Genomic DNA, 14,699 nt, shown 5'->3' with positions numbered 1-14,699 from the left:
AAAGAATTGTGGTGTGACCATGCCACATGGGTGTGTGTGTGTGTGTGTGTGTGTGTGTGTGTGTGTGTGTGTGTGTGTATGTGATAATCACGGAGTCACCAGTTCTTTAGGTTCAAAAGCAAAGCCACTAAAAATCAATAATCAAGCAAATATAGCATCATTTCATTAAAGAAAAGATTATTTTAATACCAGAAACATGGGAAGAACAATTTCAGAATAATGGAAATATCATCTTAAGGAAAACTTAGAAGACAAACTTGTGTTGGTATGTAATTGTTTTATATTTTAAATAAGAGAACATATTAAAGAATTCAGGCAGTGAAAAATAACAAAGAACAGTTTATTTTACTTAACTTGACTGTATCTTTTTTTCTCTACACGGGCTTGTCAATTTGCACATCTATATTCGGTGTGGTGTGAAATGAAGTGCCAGTATCCTACTTCTTCCTGAATTTCATTTTTATCAGTTATTGTCACAAATCTGTTCTCACATTCATATGTTGACAGAAATAAAAATAATTTTCTTGAGGCTATGTTACTCAGGCTAAAATATTCCATATAAAGATAAAGAACGGACCTCAGGGCTTCAGCCATTTCTCCTGCCTTTTCTCACTCTCTGCTGATTGGTGAGCCAGGGGCTCAAGGTCCTCTTCCTTCCTGGGAGCCACTCCTACCCTGGGTTGACCCCCAGGGAGTTTAAGGCTGAGCGTCTGGGTCCAGATTAGAGAAATCTGGCTTTAGGGGAAGATGAGCGGAGAGAAGACCCTCGTCCCAGAAGCCAGCCTATTCTCATCACGTTTGAAAGTGTGAAAAAAAAAAAAAAAAAAAAAAAAAAAACAACTTGCTAGGCAGTTGTTCTCCAAAGCACTTTAGAATCACCAGTACCGCTTTGGAAATAGACCTCAGACTTGTGGGATCAGATTCTGGGACTCAACAGCACAGCCGTTCATGCGGGATTGAGGGCCTTTACCACCTCCACCTTGCTGGCCCTCTTTCTCTACTGTTAATGTCTCCTTTTCTTCCTTTTTAAACTGTCCTAGTTGTTGTTTTTCCTCTTTCATTCCTTATTTTTCCATTTACTCCCTTTCCATAGTATAGTAACATGTGAACGGAATTAATACATCTATTAAATCATCCCTAGTACTGTAATTATGTAGGTATATATTTAGTTATCTTCTCACTGGTTTTATTTATTTCATTTATTTTATTTTTTTTAGTTTTGCTTGCTGTTGAGAGAGAGAGTGAGAAATCACTCCTCAGGGTATGGCTATGTGGCAATTCCTCCTCCTCTCAGGACTTTGGGTACATATGCACATGTGTCCAATATGTTTTTCAAGTTGCTGGATCTAGGACTCAAACTGCTCAATTGACCATATGGGATCCAGCTGCCTTAACCACCATGCCACCAACTAGGCCTCTGCTCATTGTTTTTATATTTCTGGTTATGATAGAAAAATCAAATATATATATATATATATATATATATAGTCTGCAAATATTATATATATAGTCTGCAAATATTTAAAAATCACACTTAATTCTCATCTGGCCCAGAACATAATTCAATAAAGGAGGAACTTCCTTTCTCAAAAGGGGAACTTCCTGCCTCCACCTTACGCATGAGAAATACCCAGCAGCTTATACCAGAAAACATATAACACATTGCATATTTTGTTACTGGATAATGAATGGCTTTCTTGTTCTGCCTGGGTTTATCAAGTGCCAACCACTTCACCAACAATAGCCTCAGTAGGACAGCTAACCCTGACAACTAAACTCACTTCCTTGTTTAAAAACTGGTGGTTTCCACTGTGAAGAAATGGTTTGAATCTTTATTCACTACCTGTCTGCAGGTTAACCTTGTGGATGAGTTTTGGGAATAAGTATTTCAAATAATTCTGCTTTAACATAAAAGTTGATAGCGGTTAACAACATACTTTGGGAACTTTAACTTGGAAAATCCTGAAAAAACTTACTATAGGCAATTACTATATTTGAAGAAAGAAACAATTTAAAATGATAGAGGACTCAGGGAGCTGGATAAGAACAAGATTCTATCACCTGAAAACTATAGGCATATGCTTAACTAACACACCTGTCTAAACAGTGATATAATCCAGAAATTTAAATGTAACATTGGCTCGGGGGATGGGGTGGAAACATGTACAACTCGGCAATCTAAAGGGGCTTTTGCACAGAAATTTTCTACTTCTGGAAAGAAATCAGACCCTATCGAGGCTAAGATATTCCCTGGCTTCATGCCCTGCTAGATATCATCAGAAATTTTTTTCTTGTCATTCCTGTAATGTTGCACATTTTTACTGGTTCTATCTCTGGAGAAGATTATGGGCAGTTGTCTGACTGCCAAACAGATCTGTCAATTGTTAAAAGATAGGGAACTGATATTTCATGATTTGTGCCAGGTACTATACCAGGTGATTTCCACTTATTTCTCGGGATAACTCTTCCAGGTATGAGTTATTATTTTACATATGGGATACTGAGGCTCAGTTCTCCTAAGATCAATAAAGTGCCCACATCCTCATAGGCCTGAGTAGGAGAGTGGGGATTCAAACTCCCATCTTACTGACCAAACATCATAGAACTTTCATTGCTGCTAATAACCTAGCCTAAAAGCAGGATTTACACCTCCTTCTTCATTCTTTCATACTGCTCAGAGAGGGCTTGGTGCAAGGTCATATGGAAAACCTAAGCTGGAACAATGGCTGGGAAATGTAGTCTTGAGTTTCTCAACCTCTCGTTTGGAGAAAGGCCAGGTACAAGTGGTTTGGAATAGACTTGATGGAGCCAACATCTAGTTCTTGTTACTGACCATGCTTTTGGCTACTCGACATCCATGCTTACCCTTCTCACGTTTAAACACACAGAACACAGCAATGGCAGCAAAAAATGCTCCCATCATTGGAATGAAATCATCTCTCATGCAGAAGAGAATACTTTCACCCTTCTCCACAAAGCAGACTCCCCGAATATCATCAGTTGTAGCCTCCACATTTCTGAGTGTTGGTCTTTCCTCCTTTAATCATTGCTATACTATATTGCTATACTATAGCCTGCAGCCAAAATGTGGACAGCATTTTAAAGTTAACACTCATCCACATGGCCTATGTAAAATGGGAGAGCAAAGATAGAATGTGACAAGAGCATGGGAAGAGGAACTATGTGAACTCTAACAACAATGTTAATTTCTGCAACTGATCATGAGATTTACTTGGTATTTATTATTTATATTGTCCTCTCTCCGCTGCCAATTCTGTGGTCCCATTTCCCTCAGTCAGTCCCTCAGTGGGTTAGGCAATTTGGGGGATAACTCAAACCTTCATTAGGAAAGAGTATGAAATTATGGAGGTCCTGGTTATACTGGTTTCCATGATTTTTCTGTTCACTTTTGTCACTTCACATGGTACACTGAGAGGCCACCCCATAGAATTTCTGAGTTTGAGGGATATTCTTCCATCAACTGCATAATTTAATAGCAACTCCACTTCCCCTTGAAAATCAACAAAATCTCCCTACCAACTGACAACTCTCCCTTTCGTTGGCTTGTTTATCTAGGGATACAAGGGACCTAAAATGGTCAAAAGGCAGATATTAGCTATAGGAACATAACTAAGTCTAATGGTGTCATGATTTTGTCTTGGGATCTCAGACTTCTAAGCCAGTAGAACCACAGTTGAAAAGATGATAATCAAAACTTCTCTGAGTGAATTATTGGGTGGATGTTAAGATATACCCCTCTCCCCCACCTTCTATTCTTTGGAACCTAGAACAGTATATTTTGACAATGGGAGAATCAGCCCTGCTATTGGGCTGTGTTCACGGTTATTTATTCAGAGTAAATAACCACACCAGGGACAACACTCAAACTAACTTAACTCCCCAAGCTAACTAAGGCTTGTTTTCTACCTGGTCTTGGGCCTGAGGGCTCTATAGCTCAGTTGCTTCCAGCATGAGTAGGGAGTTTTGTGGTAAGAGCAGGAAACCCTATGCTTAATTCTTCTGCCTGAATATAAATTCCTTGTTCAGAAGCAGTACTGTTTGGATACCAAAGATGCCATTGATGATGAGAAGGCAGATTATGTTGTAGGAGAGGGCAGAGGAGGCATAGAAGGAAGATTTTTATTCAGCTTAAGTCTGTCCCCTCAGTAATGGGCACATCCAACATAATTATCCTTTTAGTAGGTGTCAGAAGGTGGTCTGCTTTAATAAGGTACAAGAATGGGATTCAAAGTTGGTTGCTGCCAAAAGCAACTTAGACACTCAGATGGGCAATATGTATTCCCATCCAGAATTAGCTGCCTTAGAGTTTACTCAGTGTATGAGTTGAGGCTGTCAACCCAAAGTTTCCTAACATCCTCACTAACTTGTTTTCCCCTTACTGGAATGATGAGCAAGGTGCAGCGTCATATTTTTCTTTGGAAGGTATACTCCAACACTGATTTTCCAGAAACCATTTACCAAGTGGTAGGCCCTTGCCTTTAATAGAAATTATCTTTGAACCACTGGTATCCATGGGTCATGCTAGGATGTCCTGCTACTTCGTGTCAATGTGGTGTCATCACCTAGTGAGCCAGCATGATTTCCTAGTCCCTGCCTGCCAAGGACTCTACAGGTCAGACAGCCTCTCTTGGACTCCTTTTTCTCAAAACATCTCTTTAAATAAAAGTTTATTTATTTCTTCTTAGAGAGAAAGAGAGAATATCCCCAACAGAGTCTTGGGATCTTCCCCCATCTTCAACCAGCCTGGACCATAGACACATGCTGACTGGTGTACCCAGAGAGGTCTCTGGACATGAGCCTGTAACTTCAGCATGTGGATCAGCCTCTTAGAGCATCTAGTTTTACTCCTGTGCCACAGTTAAGCCCACCCTCCTAGATTTCCCTTCTTTGTGTTTATTGCCTTTTCTTACCAGTTATGGATTGGACAGTACCCAGTGGTAGTTTGAACTAAAATAAGTAAGACAGGGAATGGGATATTTAAACCACTGGAGAGCTAGCAAGAGATTCCGAGCAGAACTTCAAGGTGGGTTTACCAAAACACGTAGAACTGGTCAACCAAGTCTGTGCCAGTTCTGCCAAGATCAGGGAGCAGAGAACTAGGGGGTCAGTCACAGTGGATGGTATGGGACCAAGATATCATTGGCCTGCATTCAAGTTTTGAATATCTGTGGTGTGGGAAGCCAGATATGGAGAACTCTATTAAAGCTGCTGTAGAAACATCTGTCCTGCTCGCATGTCGGAGTGACTGAGCTGGCCAGTGCAGCAGTCTGCCTTCCAGTGTTGCTTCTGCTTCCAAACAGCTGGGGCATCCCCAGAGGGTCACCTGCTTGATGGGAATCAGGACATATGTGGAAGGGGTATGAGGACATCTGCAGTGTCCAGGAGGCACAAAGCCATACACCTGGGAGCTGGACTAGAGCGGAGTGAGCCAACCTGCCAGATCTGCCAAAGCGGCCATGTAAGAGTTTTGGAAAGAAAAGGACTTACCAGCTGATTAAATATGAGATAAAAGGTTTTTTTATGTCAGGCATGTGGGAAAGAGGAGTCCAGGAAGTCACTGAAGAGGAATTTTTATAGGAAAAGGAGCAGTTACATAGAGTTAGAGAGAGAAACAGAAAGAGAAAGAGGGAGAGATAAAAAGATCATAAAGAGGGGGAAAACTCAGTTTCCAGAAGGAAGTGCCAATAGAGTCAGAGAAAGAGGGAGGAGGGAGAAAACGTTCAGAATCCTGCAGTGGTGGCACGGCTGAGAGGGGTCCAGCTGCTCTCCTCATGATTACCCACAGATACTGCAGCTTCACCATGCTCAATAGTCCATGGGGGTAAGCCCTGGGGAAGGAGACAAACGCTGTAGCAGTGATAGCAGCGACACTGACAGACTTGTAGGCTTGGAAACTTTTAAATCTCTCTATCTGTCTGTCTATCTGTCTGTCTGCCTGTCTGTCTATCTATCTATCTATCTATCTATCTATCTATCTATCTAGCTATCTATCTATCTATCTATCTAGCTATCTATCTATCTATCTATCTAGCTATCTATCTATCTATCTATCTAGCTATCTATCTATCTATCTATCTAGCTATCTATCTATCTATCTATCTAGCTATCTATCTATCTATCTATCTAGCTATCTATCTATCTATCTATCTAGCTATCTATCTATCTATCTATCTAGCTATCTATCTATCTATCTATCTAGCTATCTATCTATCTATCTATCTAGCTATCTATCTATCTATCTATCTAGCTATCTATCTATCTATCTATCTAGCTATCTATCTATCTATCTATCTAGCTATCTATCTATCTATCTATCTAGCTATCTATCTATCTATCTATCTATATCTATCTATCTATCTATCTATTATCTGTCTGTCTGCCTATCTATCTGTCTGTCTATCTATCTATCTCTCTCTCTCTCTATCTATCTATCTATCTATCTATCTATCTATCTATCTATCTATCTATCTATTTTCATGTATAGTCCCATGGAAAACAAAACATCAGCCTATGGCATAATGGTTAGGATAGCTGATCTCACATGGCCTACTGTGTGATTGGAGTCCTAGACCTGGTGACCTGAGAAATACACTGGGCACATGTGTATGTGTGCGCAACCAAAAATCCTCAAGGGAAGAGAGGTGGAGGGAAAGGGATGGCAGAGTGGTCATTCTCCATGGGGATCTTTCTCATTTTCTTTCTCCTGCAAGCACTCACACCCTCTGGCAAACCAGAAAAAGAGAAATGAAGAAAATGAAAGTAAGTAAGGGCAAGATAATGTTCCCTTTTCTGTTTTAAAACAATCATTGGGTCGTTGGGAAAGTCATGATGCATTTTTGCATAGAAAAACACAGAAAAATACGTCATGACTTTCCAGACAACCTAATACTTCTTCACAACCACATATTCAGCTCAATTGGCATGCATAGTATCGTAGTATCAAAATCCTGACTGAGAGGTATCCAAGCTATTATCATTTTGGTGTTCTTTAGACATGACAGAGCATCCTGGAGTGACCATGCAGTGTTGTTTGCAATGATGCACCTCAAAGTAAATTTATAAGGGCTACATTCTTATTATTTTTTTTTTTTTTAGAGAGAGATTTTTGCTATAGGGCACATGTACTCACTAGAGAACTAGAGAGACAGAGAGAGAGAAAGCGAGAAATCACCCCCCAGGGGGGATGGCCATGCCACATCCCATCTCCATTCTCCTCTTGGGATCTTGGGCATGCACTCACGTGTACCTGGCATGAGTTTAAGCCACTAGGCCTGGGATTTGAACTGTGGTTGACTACGTGGGAGTCCAGTGAGGTAACCATTCCACCACCTGCTTATCCCAAAGGCTACATTCTTAAATGGAAAGAAAATAAAAATAAAGCTAAAAAGTTTGTACTAAAAGACAAGCAAAAAAATTGATTACATAAGAGAACTAGGGAAAAAAGGCCATGAACAGTGGGAGGATATCGAACTATGCGATCCACTCAAAGCCTCAGTTTTTTCATCTGTAAACAACGGCCCCTACTCCAGAACGTTTGTGAAGATTAAATCAGGTAACAATTTGTGCAGTACTCTATACCCAAAGAATGGCACAAAGTGATCCCTAAAAATATGTAAATTACAATGTCACTTTTTAGTTATATACTCAAAACCTGGATTTTTTTGGTCTCTGAAATACATTAAATTGTGGCTAAGACAACACATAGGAAAGTTGAATTCAACAGAAAACAAAAAAATAAATCTAGTACAAGTTGAATATTCTTTCAAAGCAAAAAGGGACATATTCAAATCATAAACATCTCAGAAAATAAGCACAAAATTAGAAAGAGAAGAAGTAAAAGCCTGTTTTGTAGAATGTTTTGGTATTTTCAGGGAGAAAACTTCAAATACAGACTTCAGAAAGCTAAAGAAAGGTCTTGGCTCTGTAGTACGGGCCTTTGACCTGAACTGGGCTTGGCTCTTCCAAAGCAGTGTTACTGCTGCCCTCTACTGCCGGGGAGTGAGTTGGCAATAAATAACATCGCTGCAGTGTGGAAAATCCCTCAGTGATATTTTATGTTGAATAGCTGGTTAGATATATATATCAGTATGTATTCCAGCATTAAGTCAGTCAGTTGTAGATGGCAAGTTTCAGTATGACAATGTTCCAAAAAAAATATTTTAGGTACCAAGCAATTGGGCATACAGGGGGCTGTACATATTTACATCAGTTGACCTTCCCAGCTGTGGGCATGCCCTCATTAGACCTGGCCCTGGAGGCTCTGGAGTTGTGAAGGGACATCCTCCAACGCATAGGGGACACCAATTTACAGTTTGCCTACAGGCATGGCTGGGCTAGTGGTGGCACAGAATAAAGCATCGCTGGATGTGTTACTCACCCCCACAGAGCTCAATCCTAGCAAGGGCCTTTTTCTCAGGCAAGACAGAGGGCACTGGCAAATTGATTCTGACCAAACCCTCACCACCAGTGCCACTATCACCAGCATATTTACGAAATGACCCATTTAGCTGGTTAGAGGGAAGGAGAGAGACAATTTGTCACGGATCTAGGAGGATAAGGGAATTTGGGATCCAAGAAGAAAGAACAACGCCGAGCTTCTCTGAGGTGATTCTGAAGGTCAGAAGAAAAGGATTTGTTAAAGGCTTTTGCTGAGAGGGCCAGGACTCTCCCAGAGGCTTTCATGCACTGCAGAAATGGGGCCTGGTGTGGGTGGCAGAACATCCCCCCCCTAATTTCTTCTGGTCAAATTGGTGAGTTTAAATATTTGAAAGTTGGTCAGTCCTGGAATGAGGCATGAAAGTTAACAAGAGTTCCTTTCAGGGACCAAGAGGAGGAGACTGTAGAAATGGACGCAGTAGACTGTCCAACTGGGGGCTGAGGCTGGGAACAGGGACATCTCAGCAAGTTGCCATGTCCAGGGGGTAGGGGAGCACCCTGGAAGGCTGAGGGACAAGAACTAATTGCAAGTAGGAACATAAAACTGAGGTTAATCAAGATTGAAAATTTAAGACTTTTCTCCTTTCATCTATTGTACATGGTGAGCATAGAAGTTTACTCAGGAGTTCAGAATAAACCCTGTCAGAGAGAAATAAAAGCAAAAAACAAAACCACAAGTTGTAAGCAATCTGAATATCATGGAGTTTTAATATAAAATGACTGAGGAATCATAAGGGTCATGGGAATTTACCTGAAAGTGGCCTGTGGTGGGATCTGCATGGGGACTTGGAGCTGGTATTCAGGGAGGGACTTGGGAAGAGCTGTGGTGTGAAAGTCACACCTACCACATGACATTGAGTGGAGCATGTGAGAAGGCTCTAGCCTCTAGGGCTTTCTGATAGCCGAAGTGGGAGTTATCAGGTTGCAAGGGTGACAAGAGTAAAAACTCAGCAAGAATAAGTAAATAAGTGGTGATATGCAAAGCTGGGCAGAATGAAAGAAAATCACTTGCAGATGAGTATCTGAGGGTTAGAAAGATAAAGGATTTGTTCAAGATCACTGTTGAAAGGACCAGGATTGGAACTACTCTCTCTCAACTAGCAAACCACTGTTTTTCACCTTTGCACATTTATTCTCTGGTTGAAACACACAGATAGCACAAAATCATGGAATTGTGGAATCGAAGGGGAAATTTTGTCTGTCCTGCTGGTCCATCGCTTGCTGATTTAATAATGTGTGCCACAATAATCCTGGCAACTGGTCAGTCTGCCTCAGCTAGAACCCTTGAATGCCTCGCTCAGTTCCTGGAGTCACCGAAATCCAATTATGTAGAGAATTCCAGTTTCTTTCCATGTTGTTTCTGGGTCTCATTAACATTCAAGGATGGGCTGAGTAAGCAATTTAGTGTCCCATACAATCAGGGAAGAATGTCCAGAAGACACAAAAGGCCTGAACCCAGAGGCATGGGACCCAGTTTCCCTCACTCAGCTGTGGCCAAGTCTGTGTAACCTACTAAGCTAGTGCAGTACTCAGACTTCCCCGTTTATCAGCTTCCCCAGGAAAGCATGTTTAAACGAGTTGTTTGGCTTTACATTCTGATTCTGTAGTTCTGGCCAATGGAGGAGGCAAGAATGCACATTTCTAGCAAGCTCCCAGGTGACACTGGTACTGCTGGTGCACTTTGAGAACTGCCTCCCAGAGTGCCTTCACTGCACTAGACTGAATTAGTATGAGCGTGAAATTAATGCTACTAATTGTTTAGCTTCTGGTTGTTCAAGGCAAGTCCCAATGGGAATGTCACAGTTTGAGCTGCTATAACTGCACCACAGATTGGTGGTTCATAAACCCAGAATTTATTTCTTTCGCTTCGAAAACTCAAAAGTCTCAGATTATGGTGCCAGCATGGTCCGTGCTGGTAAGGCTCTCCTCTGGGTTGCAGGTTGCCAGCTTCCCCTCGTATCCCCACATACAGACAGTAGGCTACAGAGCTCTCGGGGTCCTTTTATGATGGCAGTAATCCCACTTATGAGGGCCCTGCTCCTAACCTAATTAGCAACCCTCTCCTCCCCCACACAAAGCCCTCACCTCATCAAATCATCAAATGGGGAGGTGAGGATTTTAATATATGAATTTAGGGGGATGTTGGAGAATGACATTGCAGAGAAGGAATCTAGAGTCAAATCTTGCATTTATGTGCATGAATTTACATGAATGTCAGTTGCTAACTTGAGTCAATAGTCAAATCTGTGCAGAATGCCATTACTTGATTGGAAATATTATAACACTTTTAGGAAGGTCTCTGAAGTATCTCTGTGAGGAAGTCGTAGTAAGCCACACACTGTGATGGGTAGGGTAGGAATTTTGTTTTTGTAGATTTCTGTACATCATTCATAACTAATAACACCACACTGGGGATGATTTAGAGTGAAACAATCCCTTACTCAGGGTGACAGAATCGTGCAACAGTTTCTGGGAATGAGTAATGGTGAGTCAATTCTGCACAGCTTTAACCTCAATTTAAACCAAGACTGAAAGAGAAATTTGCTTGCACTCATGAACTTTATTTTTTCCTGGTCATCACTTCTTTTGCAGATAACTCTGTTGTCTTCTTAGAAAAAGGGATAGGAAAGCTTACATTGGGCACTTGACAAGGAATCTGGGTTATAGATTCAGGACACTACAAACCCCTAAGATGCTCCAAACCTTTGGAAGAAATCGTTAGGGTTTTAGATGCTGTGAATAGAGGTCAGAGTGCTTGGGCATCCCAAGTAAAGGCTCTCGAGCAGAGGAGAGGAGAGAGCTGATGACTGCTATGGACATGGTCCCTGGGAACATTGGACCTCACCTCCAAGCATCTGCGCTCCATATTGACAATAAGGTTCTGGATGTGACGGGAGGTAGTCACTCCGAAGGAAGCTCTCTAACCGCTTATGTGGGAGCACTTGGCCTAAACTCCTTTGACCAAGTCAGAAACTGCCAAAAGTAGACTTGGTATTCTTTCTTTTAAACAGTAAAAGGACAATCCATGTAAGTTTAGTTAAAGAACTGGGGAAATCCTCCTTCTGAAGGAGGAAGAAAAGAACCAGCTAGGTAGAACAGGAACACCTGGAAACAGGAAGTTGGGGGCTTTTTGTCTGATACTGAGAGAAGGATGAAGACAAGACTGGGGGTAGCAGGGAGTGGAATTGAGGCACTCTTAACAAAAGTGAAGCCAACTAGTTCTACAATCGTCATCTGTATCCTGGACTACTCCAAAGCCTGGCTTAGTCTATAGGAACCAGAAGCCACTTTTTATTTTGTAACTTCTTATTTTATAATAATTTCAGACTTAACTGAGAAGTTGCAAAGAATTACACAAGAAAGTCCCTAAAAGAAATCCTTTACCTAGAGTCAACAGTTTGCTCATGGGTTTTATCATTCTTTATCAATCTACCTATCCAAACACACACATGCACATGCGTACGCATACACATACACAGCTACACTTGTATATAATATTTTTCAAAACAATTTCAGAGTTGACTACAGAGATATCATGCCCCTTTATCCTGAAATAAATCAGTGCTTTTCCTAAGAACAAGGACATTCTCTTACATAATCACAGTACAATGATCAAAGAATAAAAAAATGTAACATTGGCATACTACTATTATCTAAAGTACAGTTCCTATACAGATTTAACCCATTATTCCAATGGAATCTTTTATAACTAATTATTTTCCTGGCCCTCGATCCAAGCTTACTCAGTCCGTTTAGTTATTTAATCACCTTGTTCATCTGAAATAGTTCTTCAGTCTACTTTTTCTTTCTTGACCTTGTCAGCTATCTTGCACAGTTTCCTCAGTTTTGCTTGCTCTGGTGTTGCCTTGTAATTCAAGTCATGGGGCAGGAATCTCAGAGTTACCATGTCCTCTTCAAGACGCCGTAACAGCAAATATGTTAGTTTGTCCCAATATTGGTGATGTTAACCTTGATCATGGCTAAGATGGCATCCTCCAGATTTTTCCACTGTAAAGGTATTATCTTTCAAAGGCCATACTTTCAAAGGCACGAACATAAACAATAACACATGTGAACAGAATCAACAAAGACTCCCTCATGTCTATAAATTAAATTTTTTTGAGTGTCTCGATAATTAGGAGAAAATTTGAGGTAAACATGATCCTAGATTTCAGATGGTTGTCTGTTTCCCCCAGTTAGTGAGATACTAACTGCTGATGAGTTAAAATGATTTTATTTGTTGCACATTGGTATTAGGTTTAATGAAATCACGTAGTATCAGTCTTTCTCATTTCAATCACACCTGTCTAGTCTTCTTAGCACATCAAGTAGAAAGGCTCATTTTTGAGTGCTAGCCTATCTTGAAAAATCTCAGAAAGTTGCTAATTCTCTCTGGCTCTTTTCCTCCCTCCTGTTTACTCTGCCTCGGGAATCCTTCTCAGATGCATCTTCCTTCCCTCCGCTGTCACCACCCTGATCCTAACTAATGCCATCTTTCATCTCCCCATTCTCTCTCTCTCTCTCTCTCTCTCTCTCTCTCTTTCTTTCTTTCTTTCTTTCTTTCTTTCTTTCTTTCTTTCTTCTTTTTTTTGCTATAGGGTACTGTGCACTTGCCAGACAGAGAGAGAGAGAGAAACAGAAAGCGAGAAATCACCCCCCCAGGGAGAATGGCCATGCCACAACCCCTTCTCCTCCGTCCTCCTCTCGGGATCTTGGGCACGCACGCATACGCACCTGGCGTGAGTTTAAGCCACAGGGTCTGGGACGCGAACCGCGGTCGACTACATGGGAGTCCAGTGACATAGCCATTACGCTAACTGCTGGTTCCTCTCTTTTCTTTTTAACAAAGAAAGGGAAGGTCTTGGGTTCAAAAGTTTTATTTTTGCAGGCAACAGTCTTTATTATAATAGTTCAATAGCTTTTTAAAAAGTTACATTTATTTTAATTGAAAATTATATTAACGTTTTATTTACAGTAGTAATGATTTTCTTAAGTTGCCTTTTGAAAAGTGAAGTATGTTAAGGGAATCAATTTAGGAAACTTTAAGCTCTTAAAAACAAGTCTCAGCTGTATCCTGGACTACTCCAAAGCCTGGCTTAGTCTATAGGAACCAGAAGCCACTTTTTATTTTGTAACTTCTTATTTTATAATAATTTCAGACTTAACTGAGAAGTTGCAAAGAATTACACAAGAAAGTCCCTAAAAGAAATCCTTTACCTAGAGTCAACAGTTTGCTCATGGGTTTTATCATTCTTTATCAATCTACCTATCCAAACACACACATGCACATGCGTACGCATACACATACACAGCTACACTTGTATATAATATTTTTCAAAACAATTTCAGAGTTGACTACAGAGATATCATGCCCCTTTATCCTGAAATAAATCAGTGCTTTTCCTAAGAACAAGGACATTCTCTTACATAATCACAGTACAATGATCAAAGAATAAAAAAATGTAACATTGGCATACTACTATTATCTAAAGTACAGTTCCTATACAGATTTAACCCATTATTCCAATGGAATCTTTTATAACTAATTATTTTCCTGGCCCTCGATCCAAGCTTACTCAGTCCGTTTAGTTATTTAATCACCTTGTTCATCTGAAATAGTTCTTCAGTCTACTTTTTCTTTCTTGACCTTGTCAGCTATCTTGCACAGTTTCCTCAGTTTTGCTTGCTCTGGTGTTGCCTTGTAATTCAAGTCATGGGGCAGGAATCTCAGAGTTACCATGTCCTCTTCAAGACGCCGTAACAGCAAATATGTTAGTTTGTCCCAATATTGGTGATGTTAACCTTGATCATGGCTAAGATGGCATCCTCCAGATTTTTCCACTGTAAAGGTATTATCTTTCAAAGGCCATACTTTCAAAGGCACGAACATAAACAATAACACATGTGAACAGAATCAACAAAGACTCCCTCATGTCTATAAATTAAATTTTTTTGAGTGTCTCGATAATTAGGAGAAAATTTGAGGTAAACATGATCCTAGATTTCAGATGGTTGTCTGTTTCCCCCAGTTAGTGAGATACTAACTGCTGATGAGTTAAAATGATTTTATTTGTTGCACATTGGTATTAGGTTTAATGAAATCACGTAGTATCAGTCTTTCTCATTTCAATCACACCTGTCTAGTCTTCTTAGCACATCAAGTAGAAAGGCTCATTTTTGAGTGCTAGCCTATCTTGAAAAATCTCAGAAAGTTGCTAATTCTCTCTGGCTCTTTTCCTCCC

Source organism: Tupaia chinensis, unplaced genomic scaffold, assembly GCF_000334495.1.
Source record: "Tupaia chinensis unplaced genomic scaffold, TupChi_1.0 Scaffold000066_1, whole genome shotgun sequence".
Taxonomy (NCBI): domain Eukaryota; kingdom Metazoa; phylum Chordata; class Mammalia; order Scandentia; family Tupaiidae; genus Tupaia; species Tupaia belangeri.
The sequence above is the reverse complement of the archived record's forward strand: the minus strand, read 5'-3'. Positions refer to the sequence as shown.